Source organism: Prinia subflava, chromosome 1 (assembly GCF_021018805.1).
Source record: "Prinia subflava isolate CZ2003 ecotype Zambia chromosome 1, Cam_Psub_1.2, whole genome shotgun sequence".
Classification (NCBI taxonomy): Eukaryota; Metazoa; Chordata; class Aves; order Passeriformes; family Cisticolidae; genus Prinia; species Prinia subflava.
Window position 1 is genome coordinate 59,990,802 of NC_086247.1, and position 9,341 is coordinate 60,000,142.

The window sequence follows — 9,341 nt, forward strand, 5'->3', positions numbered from 1 at the left end:
GGCACTAACCCAGCCTGAAGAAGGAATGAAAGATTAGGCCAACTGTGTGGACAAAGTGAAAGTGATACAAAGTGATACTCTTAGGTCGGTGAGGAAGCAGATCTGAGGAGACAGCAAAAGAACACCTCTACCACTTAATCCAACCAATCAGCATAACCAACCTGAAGCTACCCCACCTCACTTCAGTTTATCCATTGGAAATCTACCAAGGAAATCTAGGGAAGCCAATGATAAACAAAACCGACAGGACAACTGTCCTTAGGGCTCCAAGGCTATTGCTCTGTTGGAAACTATGATTTCGCTATGGCAGTTTGAACACCCCAAGTCCAAAGATGAACAAACCTCAGGACTGGCCTTTTACCACCATACCACACTTCAGCAAGGCCATGCCCAGAACAGATGAAGCAGCTGTACATTGTGCCCCAGAAGACCCTTGAATAACCAGAATACAAGTGCCTTCTAATCTGGAAACGATCACAGCCCAATTTATAACTGAAAAGAAACAAAAACCGCAAAAACTGGCAGAGCACTGACAACAACACAACAGCTGTATTTCAGGATTTTTCCAATCTCTGGAGAAAAAATATATGCCATTGAGATGACAGGCTGTTATTACGCTATAATAGTCCTTGTTCTAACTTAACCCATTACATATAACCATTCTTTTTCATGGTCTTTCATGTATTCACAAGACCAGTCAGAAAAATTGGTTCAAAACCACAGGCAGAATCATTCTATATGTGTCTGGTAGTACTGATCTCTCACATTTCACAAGACTCTTTTATATGCATCTGAATTCCAAGGATAGCTGTGAGTTGTCCAACTGTATCGTTTTACCTGCGTTTTGTGACTTCCAAGTAAGAAGTAAGCTAAGAACAAACAGATTTTCACTTGTGATCCAGTGATTTCAACTCTTTAGCAGAAGCCAAAGATAATGCACCAGGTAAATGTGTAAAAAATACACTACATGCCTGAATTAATTTTGGAAATATAACTTGGTTTGTGTTTCATTTTCCTTTCCCTCTCGCTTTCCACTCATAATAGTTAGATCCCCTCAGCTGTGAACTTCACCAGCCTGGAAAGATCTGAATTTAAACATTTTCAAATGTTTAAACTTTCCCAAGTTTAAAAAAATAAATACTAAGAATTTCAATTACACACTAAGAAATTTTACAAGAGTTGGAACAAAATGTAAAAAAAGTCAGATTTAAAAAAGTCTTTCCTTCCAACATCAAAAACAAACCCAGTACAGCTGATATGTTGTTCAAAAACTGCTCAGATTTTAAGAAAAATTAATATAAACCCCATTATTTTACCTTCAGTCATTGTATATTTAAGGAAAAAAACCCAACAAAACACTTAATCAGTCTTTTCAGATTTATTAATTTCCTTGTTTCTCCCCTTTTAAAGGACTTCCAAAAGTTTGAGGCGGGGGAAGTAAAATAAAAAGCAATATTTAAGTAAATATTTCAAAAACCAACTTCCTCACTCAGTTACTTCAAAATCACTTCAGGACAGCAGCAAAACAAAACAAAACAAAAAAACCCACAAAAACTGTCTGAAAATTTCCATGTTATTTCTTGTTTTTCTCTCACGTGCCTTTTGTGTGGGCTTTCCTGGGTTATGTCCAAGATTTAGAGCTATTCCAAGCAACAGAACTAGGATTTCACAGTTACAGCAACTGATGCAAGAAGCCTCATAGGAATGATCTCACTCTGCATTAACTAAGTTCTCTACTTATTTTTAACAGTGCATTTTGAGAAGCATAAAGCTTCTTTCAGAATATGAAAACCCAAAAACATTCAAATCTGAATACTGTTGTCAGGAACTGTCTGCTATTTAGAAATTCTTTAGCTACTAATAAATGTTCATAATAGATTCTGAATCCTCTAAAGAAAATAGTAGTAAACTCTGTGTCAATCTCTTAAAGAAAAAGTTCAATTCAGGATGATCAACCTTTTACAGAAGAGTGAGTCTCTGGAAAATTCCCAAGTGAGAGGATGAGGTATAGAAAATTGATGAGAGTGACTGATACATTTCCCAAACATCTAGAAAAAGTGTTTTAAAAAACCCAAAGGCCAAACTCTGAAAACAGCTGGCAAAACAAGAAAACATGAGCACAATTTTGTCATTAGAGAAGCTAATAAGATTGTTAATCCTAAACATAACATCAGAAATTATTTAATACTATATCCAGAAGTTCATGTGACACAGGATTCAAATAGGTATATGTTTGGTATATGGTGATTAGACTGAAGAGAACATTTCTTCATGTGCTACTAATACAAGAAAACAACCAGAGAAATGAACACAGAAAATCCATAGTCATCTGAATGAAATTATTAAGTAAAGAAAATCTAAAACTGATTGCCTTTATTTAATGCCACTGAATATGTAAGATTAGGCGTTGTCACTGTCTCCCTAGGGGAAAGCCATCACCAAAGTTTTGTTCAATTCTTTCCAACCACAGCTTAGCATAACTAAGAAATTTTGTCTGAATTCTCACATTGGCAAAACCCTTAGAGAACTAGGTTTAAATTGTGACATCTTTACTTAGGGCTTAGTCAGCACCAGCATACTGTGCTCCTTCAGCTCGAACAGCACTCACAGGTTGTCTCCTCGGGCTGAGAACAACCTGCCTGCAGAATGAGCAACACAGCCAGAGCCAGAACTGCGACTGATGGCTACAGTAACACAGCTCCAATGTCACCTCCACGGCAGCCACCCACTGCCTTGGGCAACTGGACAGGTCTCCCAGAGACCAACTTATTCATTTTATAATGATTATTTAATTAGGTCCAAATCAAGCACTCAGTGCAGAGGGCTGGGCACCCTGGGAAACGTATATTAACACAAGAAATATGCAAATAAAGTAGTGGAGCCTAGAGTTATCTCTCTGAAATTCCAGTTGTACAAGCGACTTAAGCAGTCAAGCTCTAAAGCATATATCCCTTTTCTGATTCTTCTTCCATTGGCTCCTAACTTTTCTTTTAAATACATATAAATTCAGGCTTCTTCAGAAATTGCAATGTCCCACTGATTTTTTCTTGGAAGCCTCTACAATTCTGGACATCTTTCCATCTTCAACAGAGTATTTTAAAGAATCCAGAAAAATTCCGGGTTTATGAAAGATTATCAGCTATCTGTATTTAAAACAGCAGTACCTGACCTGTTGCTCTTCATGACTGTTGTCCTTTATTTAAGAGTCTCACCTTAGAAAACACAGATAACAGTTTCAACCTGTCTTGCCTGAAAGAAAAATCATTCAGGTAATTAAATACCACAGGACAGAGCACTTTACCAATGACCCAGAAGAGTCTGCTGTCCCTTAACCCATGGCAGAGTTTATGCTTTAAACCTGTATGCAAGATCAGAGTCTTAGACTGCAAACCTTCCAGCCTTCTCCTCATTAAACACTGGTTATGCTTTTAGTGTTTTAGCCAAAAAAAAAAAATTAGATTTCATCCACATTAGTCCAATACCAATGCGACTGTCAAAAATTGTTATGTTCTCATATAAATTAAATTAATTTAGTTCTGGTAAGTAAAAGTTTGAGCCAAGTGGCTCAGCTTCTCATGTATGAGCACCAATTTATTTTCACAGCTCTCTCTTTTGGCAGGTAAGAAGCTAACAGAAAGCAATAGCATTTGAACACTGAACAATTTCTGGTACTTATGCTTCAAGTAAGTATGAGATTGCAGTTTATTTGGCCTTCTCTCAACAGTTTATAATGTGTTTTTTCTGTCACAAAAATCATGTAGCAGAGCAATTAAAACCTAAATTATATGTTCTATTTGATGGATTAAATAACCAAAGTGGCTATTTCAACCATAAGGGTAATTTATATCAAGTACTGAATAAACCATCACAAAAAGAACAAACAAGAAATTTTTGGATACACAACAGTAGGGACACTTGCCTCTCTTGCCTCATCCCACCATTACCATTCCATGTGCCTTCATTTGTAATCTGACACACCACTAACACTCATCTTCTCAAACTTTCAGAACTGAAAAGAACTGGAGGATGCATCTCCCAGTTATGCTATCAGTTCGTGGGGTGAGCAATATCATCTTGGTTGTTCTCAAGACTTGAAAACAGATATCATCCTGCTTTGCATGTGCAGGGTACTCTGAGCTGATGATTTCCAGACTTCTGACAAGCTTGTCTTTAATGACGATGTAAGGGTCTAGGTGTCATACAGGAGCTGGCATTATGAGAAACAAATCCTAACATAAGAACAATTCTGTCATGACATTTTTCATAAATGGACAAAATTAGGCAATTATAAATATGAAACTATTTTTAAGTAACATGCTCCAATTTCTATCATGAAGAGTCTACAGTGAGCTAAAATTCTTCACCACAATAGTGACTGTAGCATTCGCTACCTTATTTATATTAACTATTGTGATAGAACAGGGGATTTGAAAGTCTGTGAACATTCTTCAGCTGTACAGAATGGCACAAACTCCATTTCTGTTCTTAATTCTCTACTTACAAATCCAGTGAAGCTGACTATACATTATATTCATGGCTTTCTCCCAACTCAGTAAAAATTAATTCAAATCTATTTCATTAAGATACCACTCTTTGCCTTCTTCTTTTCATTATAAATATCAAGCTTTATTTTAAGTGTACTATCTCAGAGGCTAATGCATGAACACCACTTGGAAAATTAATATCCTTCAATATAACTCCTGTGCATGGGCCTTTGCAAACAAGAACTTGCCCTCTGACCATTTTATCAGTGATTGATAATGTCTGTAAAATACTTCATCTGGTTACCTATTTCCTCAGAGACTGAAAAAACTACTGTATAAGATCAAAGAAAGAACAACAAACTTTGTGTCAGTCAAGGACGAAGGCAACACTTCTACCCAAGGCAATATTTGAGCCACAGCTGCCTGGAGAGAGCATTCTAGGGAAGCAGCAATGCAAGCTTTTCCTTTGCTGGTCCTCTCTAGGCTTTTATCAGTAGAAACTTGGGTATAGCCCGGTGTGGCATTTGTAATGTTGTCATTAGTGCTCTTTAGAATGATTCAGAATGCAACCTGTGACAGACAGAGCCGCTGTAACCTACAATCCATGATGCTCAAGAGCTTTGATGGACCCATACCAGTTATTATTAACTGCTCTAAGGCCATTTAAAAATTCTAGAGAACTGTTTCCTACTTGACTGCCAAGAGTAATCAAATCATTAACATAAACCAAGACTGTTCTCTTACTCTGTTTTTATTTACCTTGACTGACAGGGAGCACTTCATCATCCTTCCAGGTAGGTATTTGAAGCCTTTACTAACAATCACTCACAATCTACAGGTTAAGTTGTTTGTATCTGTGAACAGGCAGTACTCCACAGCAACAGAATTAGGTTAGTCTCAGCTCTTTAAAAATGATTAGTGGATACAACCACAATCAAACAGTGCAATATACACGCTATCATTCCTGATCACCTGGGACTCAATTCTGCTTCCACTGAAGAGGGGGAAAGCTTCCGTTTCTCCACAAGAATTTGTTATTTTCCTAGTGCCTTCACATTATTTCAACTTCATTTCAAACACAGTACCTGATATACTGAAGGGCAAAGGCGGTGCACGCAGGAAATACAATCAGGATGGACCTACTTAAAATTTCAAAAATACATGTTTACATTCTTTCAAAGGCAAACTATGCAGCGATTTTTAAAAGTCCCCACAAGCGTACGAAGGCACTAAAAGTACAGCCTTTGCTATCGCCACATTCATCACACACGGAGGAGACACAGTTCCCTCAAACGCCGCCAAACCCTCCCCAGCGAGCGCTCAGCCCTCGCACGGCCGCTGGCACGCATCGCAAGCACGGCAACTTCGAGCCGAGCCGAGCCGAGCCGTGAGGGCGCAGGAGGTGGCGGGTCCCGGGCGCTGACAGGAGCGTCCGGCGGCGCCGCAGCCCCGCGCCCCTTCCCCACGGAGACCCTGCAAGGGCCGGTGCGAGCCCAGCCGCGCAGGGAGCAGCGGGGGGAGCACGGTCAGGGCAGCACCTGCCCCGCTCCTCAGCCCTCCGCCAGCGCCTGTCCTGCGCCTGGGCCCCGTGAAGTGCGGGCAAAAAAATCAACAGAACAAAACAAAGCAAAAAAAGGAGAAGTTGTCCGTGTCGGTGCAAGGCTCCGGGCACTGCCGAGATGTGAAACCGGAAGGCACGGCACGGACTCCGGGCCTCCCGCCCGGTTATGTAAGGCACGGCCGCCCCGACGGAGGGGGAGCCCCGCGCCGCTCGCGGGCACCTCCGGGGGCCGGGCGGCAGCGCCTGCCCTGCCCTGCCCGCCCTCGCCAGCGCCGCTCCGCAGGCACCTGTCCCGCGGGCGGGATCCGTGCCCGGAGGGAGCCCGGGGCACCCAGCCTGCCCGCGCTGCCACCTGCCCGGTGCCCCGCACGGCCTCCCAGCCCCCCCCGCCCGCCCCGCCGAGGAGGACGGGACGCGGGCTCACACGGCCGAGAGGAAGAGAAAGTAGCCGAAAGGCTGCCCGCCCTCCGCCGCCCCGGGGGAGCCGCTCGCCCTGCCGCCGCTCTCCCGGAGCACAACAACAACAAACACGGCGGAGCGGAGCGCAGCGTGCGGGGCGGGCACGGCCCCGGAGCCGCCGGTGTTGGCTGCCCCTCTCCCCTCCGCGAAGCCACCCCCAGAGAAGGAAGAAAAAAAAAAACTACCATTCTAAAAATAACAATAATAGTAATAAAGAAATCAGTAAATCCCAACGCACCCGGCGTATCCTCCTGGGCTGCGGCGCTCCGGGGGCTGCATGCAGCGGGCGGGGACAGCCAAGGTGCGAGTGGCAGCGCGCACCGGGAGCGGCGGCCAGGTGAGGGGAGAGGCAGGGATGGAGCAGGAAGGGGGAAGCGCCGTTCCGCGCTCAGAAGCGCGCCCGGGTCCCTCCCGCCGCCACACAGCCGCGCCTCCTCCGGCGGGAGAGCCGGGAGCGGCCCCCGCGCGGTGTCGGCGCCGTGTGGCTTCTCCCCTTGCTCCTTCCCGAGCCCAGCCCGCCCCTTGGAAGCCCGCGGCTGTGCCCCGGTACCTGCGCGGGAGGTGCGCCCCGCCCTCGGGAGCCGCCGGCAGGCAGGAAGGAGCAGCGGGACAGAGCTCCGGCGGGCAGGGAAGGGCAGGACCTGGGGGCGAAGGAGGGACGGGGCCCGTCACCCCCGCGGGGCTCCAGCTCAGAAAGGGACACGGCTGGCTCCGGGCCACTGGGAGCTGCGTTTGGCCACGGCCTCAGCGAGGCGAGGGGGGCAACCTACCTGCCTGCCCTGCCAGCCCCGGGCTGGCTGCGCGCTCGGAACTTCCTCTGTAACTGGGTTTACTGGGATTCTGACACATCTGTTTCCCAAGGGGTGGCGAGAGGGGTAGGCAAAGGGACCTGCAGTTTTACACTCAAAAATCACACACCCGCAAGAGAGAACGCGTATCGCCGTGCGCTGCCTGGTCCGAGGCCCACGGCACACGTCGCTGTCCCAACGGGAATGCCTCGCTGTCGATGGCATCCTGGAGCCCAGGACCCGGTGTCACCTTAGCGCCAGGCACAGGCAAACTTCAGCACCTTCGTAGAATGAAGCTCCAGAGCACGACCCCCGGGGACAGCTTGGAGTTCAGAGGGATGAGAAACTGCCTTTTGCGTTTCATCCAGCATTTGGATGGGCAGTTCACTTGGTTGAATACTTTGGGCAGTGTTTCAATTCAGTTCAAAAATACAAAAGTAAAAAATATTTTTTTAATTTGAAAAGGTCATTGGTGGTTACTGTATCTGTTGCACCTGCACCATGTTTAAACCTCTATATATAGAGACTTACTAAGCTAGGTAGACACCAATTTCTCATTGTGTAAACCTTTTTTTGTCTTGCTATTCATCTCCAAAGATGGAGGAGATCTTAGGAAAGTATTTTGGGGCAGATTAAAAACTCTGTGTTCTCATGAAGAAACAGTTATTGCATAAATATTTCCATTGTACAAAATGTACATCCTAGCTTCCTAATTCCTTACAGTGCAAAGCGAGAAGTTTACAACATTACTCTTTATTGAATGAGTGAAGACTGCTGTGCAGATAAAATGCTGGAGTGTGAGTTAGAAAAGGCCACAGAAGGAAAGAAGGTTTGCAGAGGAAACGAAGAGGTGGTGTATCACTGTGATGAGCAATTCAAAGTCTGGGAAATTTATATTAAGGATACATAAAATACTGCTTTGAATCATCTCTTTCCTCACACTTCTTCACCGGAAAAAGGTATCACTTCTTTTCTTAGAAATTTGAGGAAGATACTAAATGAGTTTGATACTTTAGCTTTGTGTACTTTTAAATGGTAACTTTGGTAAAAAGCATTAAAAACAAATCAATAATAAACAACTTTAAGACACAACACTCAATTTCAGATTTTGGGTGGTCATCTCTGTCTTTTTTTTGCATAAAATTCTCAGGGGAAATCTAGATCCAAAGATGTCATCTGATCACACCCACGGAAGGCGGATGAATAAGTTATGGTAATGATTAGACTCCAAATCTTGCATTCTTTCATGTTATATGTACATTTGAGCTAAAATAATTACCCTCTGGGCAGTGGGTCATGTATTTACACATGTGAACATCTTTGCATACAGATGTGTATACAAAAATAGACATTTTTATATGTGTGTGTGTGTATGTTTCTACATACAGTTATGCATGCTTACTCTACTGAGGCCTAAATGCCTATGAAGGTATGAGGAGACTCAGAATTGCATAGTGTGCATTGTCATACAGTATATGGGAAAAAATTTGAAGAAATTGCTGCCCTTGTACAGCTGTGTTACCTGGCATAGCTGCAACATCTCTCTCTTAGTGTGTTGAACATCTCCCTGCTGTTCAGTTTGTAGTTTCCCCTGTTCCAGGATTTTTGTGTGTAAGCAGATGTCAGTATGCTCAGTTACACAGACAAATTAAACTTCGGTAATAAACACTAGAGTCAGTGAATAGCATTGGTAGCTACAAATGTAGACATTCTGATTTGTCCCTTGTAAGTCTGCTGCTAATGAATGCCAGTTCCTGGAAACAGTTAATGATGAAAGCAAGTGCGTATGTTCAGCAGTAATGTGCCCACATCTACAAAGCTGGTATAGTTTTGTCTTTTGTTTTCTTCCTTTTGCAGGGATAGAAGAAAAATATCGTCTTCTTTATAAATACTCCACACACTATTTTACCTCTGGGCTTTGGGCCACTGTAAAGAACTCTACCTGAATAAAAGATAGTAGGAAGACAAATGACGCAGGGTAATTAATTTTTTTTTTAAACTAATTATCCGTGAAAAAATTGCTTGAGTCAGGTATGAAATGTTCCTTTA

At 43.6% G+C, this 9,341-nt stretch overlaps 1 protein-coding gene across 11 annotated transcripts in view; it reads right to left on the bottom strand.

Moving 5' to 3' along the window:
• The window catches only part of MBP (myelin basic protein), a 112,022-nt gene extending 104,861 nt beyond the window's left edge, over positions 1-7,161 (bottom strand). For 3 of the 11 annotated variants that reach the window (XM_063397693.1, XM_063397697.1, XM_063397663.1), the window contains exon 1: positions 6,743-7,086. The gene's annotated coding sequence lies outside the window, so the exon portion shown is untranslated. Of the gene's footprint in view, positions 1-5,456; positions 5,479-5,569; positions 5,723-6,469; positions 6,655-6,742 lie in introns of those variants that run through there. The other 8 variants (XM_063397715.1, XM_063397673.1, XM_063397706.1 and 5 more) reach the window with 8 other exon arrangements.
• Positions 7,162-9,341: the final 2,180 nt, after the last annotated feature.